At 34.9% G+C, this 15,665-nt stretch overlaps 1 long non-coding RNA gene across 4 annotated transcripts in view; it reads right to left on the bottom strand.

Annotated features, from left to right (window-relative positions):
• LOC111090178 overlaps positions 1-15,665 on the bottom strand; it is a 139,221-nt gene that overhangs the window by 122,932 nt on the left and 624 nt on the right. For all 4 annotated transcript variants that reach the window (XR_005371111.1, XR_005371113.1, XR_005371112.1 and 1 more), the window contains exons 2-4: positions 13,202-13,258; positions 12,778-12,838; positions 9,952-10,112 (exon numbers count right to left, since the gene is read on the bottom strand). This is a non-coding gene — a long non-coding RNA (uncharacterized LOC111090178). The remainder of the gene's footprint in view (positions 1-9,951; positions 10,113-12,777; positions 12,839-13,201; positions 13,259-15,665) is intronic.

Here is a 15,665-nt window from a genome sequence, read left to right as displayed (position 1 = left end):
TAAACTTTCAACAAAGTGGGTATAGAAGGAACATATGTTAATGTAATAAAGGCCATATGTGAAATAAACTGGTAACATCACACTCAATGATGAAAAGGCAGGTTTTCTTGTAAAATCAGGAACAAGACAAGGATGCCCACTCTCACTACTTTTATTGAACATTGTGTTAGAAGTCATAGCCCCAGCAAATAGTCAAGAAAGAGAATAGGCATCTTAATTGGAAAAGAGTAATTAAAACTATCACTATTTGCAGATGATATGATATTATATAGACAGAAGCCTATAGACTCTACCCAAAAGACTGTTAGAATAAATGAAGTCAGTAAAGTTATGGAATACAAAATTAATATGCAGACATTTGTTGCATATTTATATACTAATAATGAATTATCAGAAAAAGAAATAAAGAAATCAATCTGATTTATAATTGAATTAAAAAGAATAAAATATCTAGGGAGAAATTTAACCAGGGAGGTGAAATCCCTGTACACTGAAAACCATAAGACATGGATAAAAGAAAATGAGGACAAAAATAAATGGAAAGATATTCTATGCTCATGGATTGGAAAAATTAATACTATTAAAATGTCCATACTTCCCAACACAATCTACAAATTCAATTCAATCTCTATTAAAATTCCAATGGCATTTTACAAAGAAATAGAACAAATAATTCTAAAATTTGTATGGAGCCAAAGTCCCTATATAGCAAAAGCAATCTTGAGAAAATAGAACAAAACTAAAGATATCATGCCTTCTAATCTCAAATTATACCACAAGGTTATAGTAACTAAATCAGTATTGGGATGCCTTGGGATGCCTGGGTGGCTCAGCGATTGAGCAAAGCATCTGCCTTTGGCTCAGGGCGTGATTCCGTGGTCCTGGGATCAAGTTCCACATCAGGCTCCCAGCATGGGGCCTCCTTCTCCCTCTGCCTGTGTCTCTGTCTCTGTGTGTGTGTGTGTCTCATGAATAAATAAATAAAATATTTTAAAAAATTAAATCATTATGGCCTTGGCATAAAATATTTGCAAGTCATATTTCCAATAAGGAATTAATATGCAAAATACATAAAGGACACAACTCAACAGCAAAAAAAAAAGGATTAAAAAATGGACAGAGAATCTACTAGGCATTTTTGGAAAGAAAATATACAGACGACCAACAGCTACATGAAAATATTTTCAACATCACTAATTATTAGGGAAATGCAAATCAAAAGTACAACATAACACCTCACACATGCCAGAATGGCTACTATCAAAAAGACAATAAATAATGAATATTGGTAAAGATGTGGAGAAAATGAACCCTCGTACATTGTTGGTAGGAATGTAAATTGGTGCAGCCACTGTGGGAAACAGTATGGAGGTTCCTCAAAATTCAAAATAGAACTACCCTATAATCCAGCTATTCAACTTTTGAGTATTTATCCAAAAAGAAAACAAAAACACTAATTCAATTAGATATACGCACCTTTCATGTTCATCATAAGATCATTTGAAATAGCCAACATATGAAGACAACCGAAGTGTCTGTTAGTGGATGAATGGATAAAGAAGTACAATATATATACAATGGACTACTACTTAGCCATAAAAAAGAAGGAAATCTTGCCACTTGTGATCATATGAATGAATCTTAAAGATATCATGCTAAGTGAAATAAGTCAGAGAATGACAAATACTGTATGATTTCACTAATATGTAAAATCTAAAAAACAAAACAAATCTACAAACAAAAAAACTCATAGATATAAAAACAAATTGGTAATTATCAGAAGGGGATGGGTTTATGGGGGGATGGGAAAATGGGTGAAAGGAGTCAAGTGTAGGATGACAGATGGTAACTAGACTTATTGTGGTGATCACTCTATAGTGTATACATATATCAAATGATATGTTGTATACCTGGAACTAATATAGCATTCTATACCAATTTTATATCCATAAAATATTTTTAAGATTTTCATCTGCCATAGGACATCTGATGACTTTGGGTTGAGTCATCTGTGATAGCTGTGTGAGCCACCTAATCCTCCTAGGTGTCAACTTTCTCATCTTTAAGACAAAGTCTTAAAAAAAAAAAAAAAAAAAGACAAAGTCTTAAATTTAAAGGTACTTATAGCTTAAAAGCATATTATGCTTATGCAACAGAGATGCAGCACATCAACCAGACTCTTACCTAAAATCATATTCTATCTTGCATTTCCTTATCAATCTGTAAAGTTGTAAATATTAACTTACATAAAAACCTTTGTGTCATTGACTACAAAATAATTTCAGGCTAATTTTTACACTAAGTGGTAAGTTAGAGAACACTTGGTCCGTGCCATGAAGTTTGGTGTTAAAGGCAAAGAAAGAGGATGATGGAATTCTCATAAGGGAGCTACTCTGGACTGAGATAAGCTTAGAGACTCACAGTGGGGAGTTCTTGTCTTCCCCAGTGATTACCTAAGTAATAAGGACGTTCTAGGGTTCTTAAAAGTCATCAACTGCTACAGCAGTAGCTCTAATGTACCTAGATCTCAACAGTTCAGCTTAAATTGTCCACAAAAGAGAAAGAAACTTACAGTGGTGACCTAGGACTTCCCAGATTTTTCAGGGGTACTAAGGAGTTGCTGTATCAGCTAGAACTAAGAACAGGCATTCTGGATCAGGGCTGGGGCGGGGGTGGGGGGGGGGCGGGGGGCAGTTCCCAGAAAGAAAACTGTGGTTTAGAGAAGCTACTTAAGGTAAGTTCTGAGATTCCCTTACAAACTTATACTCTTTCCTATCCAACAGTTTTCACCACACTGGAATATAGAATTTTGCATTTAAATCTATTAACATACTTTGAAGTCAATTCAGAAATGTAAGATTATTGACATTGAATCAATGTCTCGTTTCCTGGAATTCTTTTCCAGATAGTATTGTAGAAGTTAGAGAGGGGAGGGAAAAAGTATGTGTTATTCAGTCTTAAGATACTTCAATGATATTAGTGCCATCATGTACAGGAAACTTTACTGTATTAACTATGATTTCATCTGTATTTGGCCTCAATCACATTTGAACTAGATTAGTAAACACACACACACACACACCAAAAAAGAAAACTTATGCTTAAACTTACAACTTAGATAAATACATATAGTAATAACTGTGTTTCAACAACCCCAAGGACAAGAATAAGGATGAGATCATATCCTTGGTTTACTTAAACTTTGGTGTAATTCTCCATTGAATATTTTATTAAGGGAATCAAAAAGTTGAGAAGATTCTGTTCTGCTGTGTAAACTAAAGCCACCAACTAGTTGAGAAATTGAAAACCACAAAGCTTGGGAAGAAAAATGAATGCTTTGGAGCATAAATTTTTCCATTAAATTATGCCAATAAACTTAGGACCTTGAAAGTTACTCTCATCAAATATAAAAAAGGAAGGATATGCTCTTTGTCTACCCTCAAACTAGGACTGGAAATTGAAAGAATAGTGTAGCAAGTTTATTAAATATCACTAGGATAAATCAATCAATCTATTACTTTTGTGTTACACTAATATCTATCAGTATAAATTGAATGTAATTTTATTAGTTTAGGATACTTTTTCAGTTTTTCAATTAAAAAAAAGGGGTAGGCATACCTCCACTTATATCTTTCCTAAGCTCTCCAGATGAATGCCTGTTTTTCCACTGGTTAACTAAGAACTACTGAAGATAAATTAAGGTTGTTATATTAAATCAGAATAAGGACAACTCACAAGATTTAAAAACCACAGAAAGTTGCTGAGCTCTAGTGTTTCTATCTTGTACTAGGTTAAAGATTGTGATAATAGAAGAATGTGTATAATTAGGGTTAGATTAAAATGCAGGATACCATGTTATCACAGTCATATCAGTATATTAGTAGTCCCCTAATAATTCGGGGGGCACATGGAGTGGAATTAAGTGATTTTATTGCAATGAGTCTATTCCCTTCATTTCTTTCTTCTCTGCCTAATGTTCTTTTTCCTGTCTTCCACCCACTTGATAAAAACAAGCCATTTACAGGATTCAACAGACAGTGTATGGGTGGATAATCAGAATTTGGGGGCTCTAAAACAGTTTTACCAATAATTAACAAAGTAATCATTCACTTATATAACTTCACTCTAAATGACAGTAGTTGATTTCTTAATAGTCCTTGATTTTACCCTTTTTTTTAAAGATTATTTATTTACTCATGAGAGACAGAGAGAGAGAGAGAGAGAGGCAGAGACACAGGCAGAGGGAGAAGCAGGCTCCATTCAGGGAGCCCGATGTGGGATTCAATCCCGGGTCTCCAGGATCACACCCTGAGCTGAAGGCAGGAGCTTAACCGCTGAGCCACCCGAGCATCCCTGATTTTACACTTTTTTTTTTATTTTACACTTTTAACATACTATTGTCCAATTTTATTTCAAGAAGGGATAAAATAGAAGAGAGAAAATATAAATCCAAATGAAATAAAGAAGCTTAAAATTCAATTTGAGACATGATCCCAGTATTTCCTTCAAAAATTCTTAGGCCAAAGTGTGGTTGTATACAGATTCATCTATGTAGGTCCTTCTTCTGAGATCTTCTTATCTATGATAGAAATATTGATTCTACTGTGACCTCTGTCTCTCTTTTAGAACTCTAGAGATCAACCATCAGGAAAATTCGGAAAATCACACCATATGAACAGGTTTGTTCAAGAACCAAGTATCCAGTAACTTCTCACTGATGCGGCAGAGGGAGTATGCTCAAATGTAGCTACAGGATGAGTCGATTTCTGAATTCTTATTTTCCACCCAAATATCACATTCTTCCCACCTTCCATTATCACTCTCCCTATTTCTGTGCAAATTATGCAAACGTACAACCTTTCCTCCTATTCTGTTCACAGTCTCTGTTTGGAACACGTGCGCCCTCTTATTCATCTTATCTCAATGCCCCGTTCTTCTTCCTCTCCTTCTTTAACAAACCAGTACTTGTTATCTTTCCCATGCTCCAATCCCTGCCTCCCATATGCCTATTATCCACAATAAATACATACACAGAAGTTCTACAGAGCTGGATGCATCATGAACAAATACATGCATTAGCTAACTTTTTATTAAGGATATACTGGAATGAACATTCATTGGAAAATAGTTTGAGAAGAGGAAACCATGGAAACTGGCCAGCAGAAATATTCCAATTTTGGAAAACGTGCTTTTTTGGAAAAAGCATCATACATAAGATGAGATTTCCAAAGCTGTCAATTAAGATTTAGTTTCCTTATCCATGTCTATATTAAATATTCCTTTCATGATATCACTATCTACAGTATCTGAAATACCTGTGGTCTCACTTTGCAACCTGTTATTATCAATTATCATATTCAAAGCAGTTCCAAAGAAAGCTCTACTATGAATTGCATTATCTTCCTAGGGAAGTGTTTCAAAGAGCCAGCTTCTGGGGTTGGGGGACAGAAAGAACTACCTATGGTCTGGCATTGTCTGTTGGGTTTCATCGGTTGCTTTATCACATTCAAAATTGGAAAACACACCTATGTTGGTAGATGCAAAATAACACCAACTCTCTTGCAAGCATACTTGACCAGTCCACATTCTCAAATGACAGCGAAAACAAAACAAATAGGGTAATATGCTTTTTTATTGCCTTTCTTATTTCTTATTTCTTATTTTGGGACATTATTAACAGTGTTAAATCTTATTTTAAAAAAAATAGCCTAAAATACCTAAAGCAGTCTTAACATTAACAACTAACAAAATATTTTTGTTTGAGTACTTACTAAACCCCTTTCCACTAATCACACCTATAAGCATTAGGACATTCATGGCAAATCATTTGGACAGAGAGCATATTGCCTAGGCCCTTTGTAAATATTGTCATAGGGGGAGGACAATATAAGCACTTTGCTTCAAATGTCCCAAATCAGTTAACTTTTAATTAGTGACAATCATCACACACAAACATACATACACACAAATATTTATCTTCTATAATGAGGATTCTAAAATAGTGGTTTTTATTCCAACTTGGTTAATTGAATGAGGCAACAGATTCTCCTAGTAGACAGGTGCTCAGAAGTGGAATTTATGTTTTCTGCTACATATGATATTCCTTCAAATGGAACATCCTTGATTAAAGAGACCAGACAATACGATTCATGCTGAAGGCAGGAAATTTGGCTTCAGAACATAATGAGAATGGGTTCATCCTGCAGCTTTTCCCATTTTCATTACAATCGTTGTCATGAGAATAGATTCATATTGTGGCATTTTCAACTTCTATTATCATCTTTGTCACAGTATGAGGTATTAGAATTTTAAAGCCTAATAAGTTCTGACCACAGAATCCTACCCCATTGTTATTTTATGCTTGTGAAAGGGGAAAATACTCAGACCTGTTGGCAAATCCCACTGGTCACAGAACTGTAAACAGAGGAGGATTGGAATACTAGTTGATCACATCACTAGAAAGGATTTTTAAAAATCCAGGAGCATGTAAGTTTGCATCTTATAGTCTAATGACTATTAAAATTCTGTTCATATATTCTACAAACAATAAATATTGCACCCCAAGACACAATCATAACCAAAATACATTTTAAATTCTTGGAGAATGTCACTCCATGGCCCTTAGAGTGAGAAGAGGTAATGCTGTCTTTTTCCTCAGAGCTGAACATAGCCAACAACACGTTGATAATAAAGGCAACAAAAACAAAGCCAAATGATCACACTTTTTTTTTAGAAACTAGATTTGCAATGTACAACTATTTTCTTTTCAGATATATGATTTTTTTTTTACCAATTTCACCAATTTGGAGCCTGATGCTGGCTCCACTAATAATTAGCTCTGAGCCTCTATCTCACAACCCATAAAGTAGAGATAATAGTACCTGCCTCGCATATCAAACAGGATTTGGGTAAGAACCACATGAGACGATGTTTCTGTAAACACTTCAAGTATGAAGTGTTTTCACAAACACAACATGATCCTTATTAAATCATCTTTAAATGAGGCATACACTGACTATTACATAAAGCCCCATTTGGGGGATACTATTATAAAATTCATAACTGAGGCCTCCAGCCTCTGGTCAAAGGGGTGGCATCAACTAGCAGTGAACAAATCACACTGAAGGGCAGTGCAGGTATACAGCAGAAGGCTTTACTCATTCCTTTGGGCATTTTCAGCTCTATTCGCAATCCTTCAGAGCACAAGGCAGGAGCCCTTCTTATATTCTTGGTGAGTTTTCCTTCAAATCACCTCTTCTGCTCTGACATGGTTGAAAAATGTGCAAGCTAAGGAAGATAATGCAAATACTGCACTGTTGTCACTTACCATCCCAGCCAGCACTGGCACTGCGAAAATGAAAAAGCCTCTGACATATTGAAGCTTAGCAGCAACATTCTAACTGGGGCGAGAACAATATTTTTAATCCTCCCTGGAAAGATCAAATTAAATCAGTGGCTCTCCCTGATACAGCTCTATGTCACTGACTGTTTGGATGAGAAGCCTAGAGAGAAGTCTGCAGCTCTTGACTTTGTAACTCATGTCTTTCTATAGAAATTCAGGGAGCAGTGATAAGCCATTCCTGCATGAAGATTAGCCTCAAGACAGTCAGATGGTGTCAGAGGGGAGGGGTGGTGAGCACACATTTTGCCTGGCATTTAAATTCAGCTAAAAATCATCAAATTTCACAGCTGAACTTCAACATGACTTGGTCAGAGGTTTGACTTTCCTTCCCTTTTCAACAATGCATCTGCATATTTCACTCTATATGGCTATGTACTTTAGCGATTATATATTAAAGGCAGATTCTATTAGTCAAATTGTTATGAAATTATGGCTGCATCCATTAAAAGTTCTTTTTAAAGGCAGTTAAAACATGAGGGTAGTTTTAAAACTTTAGTATGATAAGAAACATCTGGAAAGCGTAAAAAATGCAGATTCTAGGTGCCTGCCTGCAGAGTCTCATTGAATGGATCTGGAATGAAACCCCAGAAATTGCATTCCTAACAAGCACCCCAGGTGAAACTTATCCTACAGTCTTTCAATCTTAATGTGATTTTTATAATCCCAATTGCATTTAAATCCTTTGAAGAAAAGAAAAAAACAGGAGGAGGAGGACAGCCCAAAATGCATCTTGACAGTTTTGTAGATAGTCTTACTGTGGCTTTTGGAGATTTTAAATAAAAATTTTATGGCATATTAATCCATAATATGAATGCTTTTTTTGAACTAAACAAATCAAACAAAGAAAAGCTGTGTTCCCAGAAAATTATTCAGCTCCCCCAAAGCAAATATTTTTCATATGGGATATTTCAAGGAGCCTAGTTTTGTATGCTCAATAGTCTTAACCACAGTATTTAATTTAAGCTTAAGGCTCTAAGTTTTTGCATTAACTTTGACAGTAAACAAAACGGAAGTATAAAAGTAATGTAACCAATTCAAGATGTTCAAATATCCACAACACATTCAATCAGCAGTGAAATATTACTTCAACACATCTCCATATATAAAGCTCAATACATGTTATCACAATACCAACGTTATTTTTTTAAAGTCTAAGGCCAACTACTAACTTTTCATAATGATAGAATTAAGGGTAGCAAATCTAATTAGACCAATGGCATATAACATTTATTAAAAGCTCTTTTCAAATCAAGCTATTATTCTTTAGAAGAAATGCTGAATTCTCTGATTCTGGACAACTTGAAAACCTGTGTGGTATTGTTTTGGTTTTGTTCTATGCAGTTAAAATTAGATTTTACTTCCTATAGTCCTTAACAGAAGAGCTGGCTTCACAAATGTGTGATATGTATGATCACACAAAGCCCAGACCTTGGTTTAATACCCCACTGTCATTGCCTTGAAAGTCAATAGTTTTTGAACACGGTCCCTCATTTTTTCATTTTTCACTGGGTCCTGCAAATTACCTACATAATCCTATACCTTAATAACATTTAGGTGTGATTTTCTTTCAACAAACATTTCAGGCATTAAAACAGTGCTTTGGTGTGCCTATTATCCACTAATGTATTTGTTCACTGTACATGTGGTTGTTAATCACTGATCTATAGAAGGGAGCCCATTCCATGTCCTTATGGAATTCCAAATCCAGTGGAGAAACTAATTATTTTTGTCTTGGGGAGTATGCATTAAATAGTGAGTGGTCTTCACAAACATATACTCATAATTTCATATGAATTTATTTAGATACTAACAGAAACACTGTATCTATTATTCTAGATATAAGGGGGTTAGGGTTATGTCTAAAAATCAAGAAATTACACCATGAAAATCAAGAAAATTATTCTATAGTTAGCTAATCTATCTATCTCCTATTGATTGTGTTTCTCTAGAAAAACATGACTAAAACAGGAGAGTTTTCCCTGTGTTGGAGTCAGGCAGACACAACCACAGTGGTTCACAATGCTCAAAACACCCTGTGGAAGTATTTCTCAATAACACCTGAGGATGACTCTTGAAGACATAAATCATTTTCCATTCCTCCACCTGAATATGGATACTGGTTTCTCCATTAACTGGATTCAAGAAATAACCAGATTGTGTCTGGCTTTAGTTTCATACACACATGTGTTAATAATCTCCACATAACTATGGGGTAAAGGGCACAGATAAAACCAGTCTGGGATCCTTAAAGGCTACAGAGTAAAGGTCAACAGCAGTTATTCTTGAAGCTTCACTTGAAAAAGTTAAAAAAAAGAAAAATACTGAGCTACATGGTGGCCATGTATGTGCTTTAAGAAGCAAATTCCTATTAGTAAATCTCACAGGGGTTTTCTGCCTAGAAGTTAAGGATTGAAGGACAGTATACACATATTTACAGAGGCTGGGCTCACCCTTGTGATACATTTTCCAGGCATATTTCCTTGTCCTAGTCATCCCCCTGGATTTTGTTTCTTCAGCAGGAATCATTTCCCCAAAAGGAATTTACTCACATGTCACAGGCTGACAGTCCCAAGATCTGTAACTGGCAGGCTAGAGACCCAGAAGAGCTGATGATGTAGCTCCAGTCCAACTCCAAAGGTCTGAGAACCAGGACAGCTGATAGTTCCAGCCCAAATATTGGCAAGCTCAAGACCAAGGAAGAGCCAATTTTCTAGTCCAAAGACAGAAAGAATTCTCTGTTACTTGGGGCAATGTTAGTCTTTTCATTCTATTTAGGACTTCAGTTGATAGGATGAGGCCCACACAATCTAGGGAAATATGTTTTACTCAATCTACCAATTCAAATGGTAGAAACACCCAGAAACACCCCACCACACCCCCAAGCACTCAGAACAATGTATGACCAATTATCTGAGCATACCATGGTGGAGTCAAACTGACTTGTAAAATTAACCATCACATCCCTTAGAGCATTTAGCAGGATACTGATTAATGTATTAATTAAGAAAGTGACCTGAGATTTAAAAAAAAGAAGAACTACCCAAAAGAATTAGAAAGACATAAAAATAAACTCAAAATAGAATAAAGATCTGAAAGTGAGACCTGAAACCATAAAAATCCTAGAAGAGAGCACTGGCAGTGATTTCTGACATCAGCTATAGCAACATTTTTCTAAATACATCTCCTGAGGCAAGAGAAATAAAAGCAAAAAGAAACTATTAGGTCTACATCAAAATAGAAAGCTTCTGCACAGCAAAGGAAATAATAAACAAAACTAAAAGACTGAATGGAAGAAGATATTTGCAAATGGCATATCTGAAAAAGGGTTAGTTAATCCAAATATCAATATAAAGAATTTATACAACTCAACACCAAAATAACAAAAATTAAAAATGGGCAGAAAACATGAACAGTTATTTCTCCAAAGACATGGAGATGGCCAAATGACACATGAAAAGATATTTAACATCACTCATCATCAGGGATGCCTGGGTGGCTCAGTCCTTTAAGCCTCTGTTTGAAGCTCAGGTCATGATCCTGGGGTCCTGGGATCCAGCCCAGCATCTGGCTCCCTGATCAGATCCCTCTGCTGTTCCTCCCAACTCATGCTCTCTCTCTCTCTCTCTCTCTCTCTCTCTCACTCTCGCTCTCACTCTCTCTCTTTCACTCTCTCAAATAAATAAATAAAATCTTTTTTTTAAAAAAGTACACTTAACTAGAATGAGCACTGAGTAATGTATAGAATTGTTGAGTCACTGTATTGTACACCTGAAACTAATGTAACACTGTGTATTAACTACACTGAAATTAAATAATAAAAATAAAAGAATTAGAAGAAACACCCAGCATTCACACAAGGATAAGAAAATTGACCTTTCCTATCATCAGAATAGGAAACTCTAATTCATGTATTATTAGAAAGAGAATTCAGAAGGATCTTGCCTCAATATTTGGGGACAATCAGCCCAAAACTCAATTCTCCTTTGTTCTCGCCAAACAGATCTTGAAAGTAAGACCTAAAAGGATTAAACTGTTTCCCAATAATGCAATTGTGTCCTAGACCAAAACTCAGGAATATTATCAAAACACAAAAATATTCAGCATCCTAAAAGATTAAAATTATAATGTCTAGCGTTCAGTAAAAACTTACCAGGCATGCAAAGCAGCAGAAAAATACATTTGATAATGAAGAGAAAAATCGATCAATTGAAACTGACCCAGAACATACACAGATGTTAGAATTACCAGAAAAGAGCATTAAAACTGTTATTATCATAGTATTCCATATGTTTAAAAAGTTAAGTAGAGCCATGAGGAATATTTAAAAGGCCCAAAATGAACTTGTAGAGATGAAAACCAAAATTTTCTAAAGTAAAAAAATACACTAGATAGACATAACCACAGATTAGATATTGCAGAAGAAAATATTAGTAAATTTGAAAGCAGGGCAATAAAAACTATCCACAATGTACAGGGGATCAGTGAAAAGGAGTAAGGACAAGGCAGAGCTTTCACTGGAAGCTGCGAGAAGACACTGAACCAAAGTCTTCAAAGCATTGAAAGAAAAGAAAAATATCAATGTAAAATCTCCATACAGCGAAAATATCCTTCAAAACTAAAGGTAAAATACAGACTTTTTCAGACATATAAAACCAGAGGTCATTTATTAGTGGCATACCACACTATAAGAAGAGTTTCAGGTGATTGACCAATGCACATTGTTAAGACAGAGTAGTCTTCAAGGTGTATTGAACTAATAACTTTATTTAACTCCTAAATAGCCCCGATCAGCTAATATTTTTTGTTTTGTTGTTTTTTTTACGTGCCTGATTCTACAATTTTGTCTTTGTCAGACTTTCAACTCTCAATTCTCACAATTATCACCTGTTTTTTTCTACAAGTCTTTCTTTTGTATCCTAATTTGTGGCTTCTAGTCAGGGAACTTAGAAACTACATAAGGAAATGTATTTTTTTTTAAAGAAAATGTATTAGAATTGTGAATAAATGAAGCTAAAACAGCCTCATGAACTTTATGTCATTTATTTGTACAATACAATACACTTATCACTCAAAAGCATTTATCCCCCAGATACGTACTGGAAAAAAAGTAATATAACAATTATTATAAGGAAAACTACTACATATTGAATGTCCAGTGTATGCTAGTCCTCATTCTAAATTCTTCACATATATTTTTTCTAATCTTTTCCATCACCTTTTGAACTTCCAGAATCTGTTTCTAAAATAGATAAGGTTAGAAGTAAAAAGGCAGAATGGTAAGGTACGTTACAGTATCAGCTTTGAATCCAGATATCCCAAACAAAAAGCTCAGCTATGCTACTTTCCAGCACTACATTTGTAGACAGATCACTTACCCTCACATTCTTTATCTAGGCAGCTCCAAGGGTCATGCACTTACCAGTGGATTATCTGCCCCTGTAATTATAGGAAACACAGTATACAATAGAGCATTCAAATATATATATAACAAGTATACATTTATATATATAAAATTATGTGTTTAGAATTATGTTTAAATATATACTTAGAATGCATGTAAATATTCATGTTTAGAGTTTATATATATATATATGAGTATATATATCATATATACACACACATACTTATTTAACATTCACAAAATATACACAGGTTCACTAAAAGTTATGACCATACATCTCCTAACTCTTGCTACCTTGATCATATTTTACCAAATAACAAGGTGGAAGAAATAGAAAATTTCAAACATATAAGTGGCAACTTTCAGATACCTTAGCAATAACTGGATTGATCACTTACCTCTAATAATCTCCCAAGGAGAGCAAGGGCCACAGTCTCCTTAAGGGAACTCAAAGTCTGCCAAGAAAATCAGAAAGGAAAATCAGCCTGGTAGCATGATAGATGGGTTAGATCCAGCTTGTCACTCCAAAGTATGCTGCCAGAATAATCTGTAGGGACAGTGATTTAGCAATGAACCATAATTCAAGTAACTCAACCAGCAGTCACACAGCTGAAATAACCCCTATTTAGGTCTGATGCTCAAACAGTGAAGAGTGTACTGCTCACTTTTAAAGGCACATTAATTCTCTCAGCATTCATTCAGCATTTTGCTGGCAGTGATCTGTAGGAATGTCATTTCATTTATGCTTTTCAGATATGTCTTGAATTTATAGATGACTTCTTTTCCAAATGATCAATGAACTCCAAACTTAGAGTCTTTGAATCAGAAGAGGAAATCTTTAGTACATAGGTAGATCTAACCCGTTCTTTGATTTCATTTGGACCTCAAATTAATATTGCTCTCATCACTGACACTGCTGCTCATGAGTAATTTATATCCTGTGGGATTATCACGACATCCCATTCAGTGCAGCATCTCTGAAAGTTAAAGAATGAAGAGCAATGAATTATCTGTGAATATAGGCCAAAGAGTTAATGGTTTCCAAGCTCAGAGGCAAGATAGGTAATGGACTGAAGTCCAGGGGCCAAGTCAACAGCAGAGGTCACTTGCTAACCCTTTATATACTGACCATTCAGTCATGTTCCTGCACTTGTATCTCTATTCATCTGTACCAGTTCCCCTTTTTCCCCTTCTCTTTTCTTCCACTTTTTTTCTCCCTTTTCCCTTATCTTTCCTTTCCTTTCATTCTTTTCACTATCCTTTATATAATATAAAATTCAAGTCTAGTCATTGTATTTGTTGAATTATATTTTGGTCCTACTCTTTCAAACACTGAGATAAATAAAAACTTTTATATGCCATAAGAATTAAGCAGTTTTCCAGAGGGGTATTTTGTTTTGTTTTTGTTTTTGTTTGCTTTGAGTCAGCAAGCCATGTATTAGGACCAAAAATATGAAGCTGTTTTTTATTCAGGGTCCCTAGAGAATCAAGATTTGACTTCATCTTCATCATCATCATCAAAGTGCCTTCAGCACCTGTTCTCCCACCCGTTCTGTCCTTTCTCTCTTTGGCTACATTTCCCATTCTTTTATTACTAAAAACACATTTTATATTTAAAAATATAATGTATCTTTAAAATATTTATTTTAATATTTTAAATGTGAATGTGTAAATGTGTGTTCAGTTTTGAATTATCTATGCTTTGGTAATAGCCTGAAAGAATCTGTTTGGTTTTTTTTTGTTGTTGTTGTTGTTGTTGTTATTTTTCTGAGAAGCTGATAATAAATATGAAAGAACACCACCAAATAGGCCAAGTAGTTAAATACCACTTGATCATATCAACTAGTCTTTGATTATATAAGACAGTCCAATAAAGTCTTTGAAAACTGAAATTGTGTATCATGTAGCCATAAAGAGCTATTTTTGTGGTAGTATGGAAATATTCAAGTTCTTTACACAGAAATGGCCAGTGAGGAAAATTTGACGGGATCATGATACGTGATGACAATTTCAACAACCTCAAAGGGTAGCTTAGTAGAACCAGGAAGTGAAAAATTTAGAAACTCAAGAAAACTGAGGGGGGCATTTGACGAGATGAGCATTGCGTGTTATACTATATGTTGGCAAATCAAACATACATATATATATATATATATATATATATGATATATATGGTAGAAATAGAAAGAAAAAGAAAGAAAAAAAGCAGGAGTGGATCATAACAGCCAACAACTGCTATAATAATCTTAAATCAGTCAACAAGTATATATTAAGGGTCTTCTCTGTACCAAACCCTATGCCTGGTGTTAAAAGCACACAGAATTGTGCATGTTGTAGTGGGTGGGAAATAGAAATCCAATCTTGAGATAAGAACAGGCTGCATTGAAATGTTTAAGAATGGACCTCAAATTCAGATATGTAGAAGTGGTTTGCAAAGGAAGTGGCATCTATCCAAGTTTTGAAGGTGCTTAAGAGGTGAAAAAGGAGGAGGTGAAAAAATTGGAGGAAGAGGAGAAGCTGGTTCATATATAGGGAGGCAAGAGAGCACAAATATCTGAAAGACACTCAACGTGTAGTATCTGCTATCGGAAATTTGGATTCTATAATTTTCTAAATGTATGAAAATAGTTATTTCTTTTTTTTCCCTCCACTTCTATTTTCTTCATCTATACAAGGGGCTTATGGTGAAGGTAAAATGAGAGCTCTAGACAGTGACTAGCATAAAGTCTAGCACAAAGTGTGCCTCACAGGATCTAACTGTGTTTCATCTAATCTAGTACAGCATGGACTATAAGATATATCATTATTTTATGCAATAGAGAGTAAAAGAAAAACTGCAATATTAAGCTATCATTAGTGTAA

This window comes from Canis lupus, chromosome 16, assembly GCF_011100685.1.
Source record: "Canis lupus familiaris isolate Mischka breed German Shepherd chromosome 16, alternate assembly UU_Cfam_GSD_1.0, whole genome shotgun sequence".
In the NCBI taxonomy this organism is placed as follows: Eukaryota; Metazoa; Chordata; class Mammalia; order Carnivora; family Canidae; genus Canis; species Canis lupus.
Note: the sequence above shows the minus strand (reverse complement) of the source record. Positions and strands in the feature narration are given on the sequence as shown.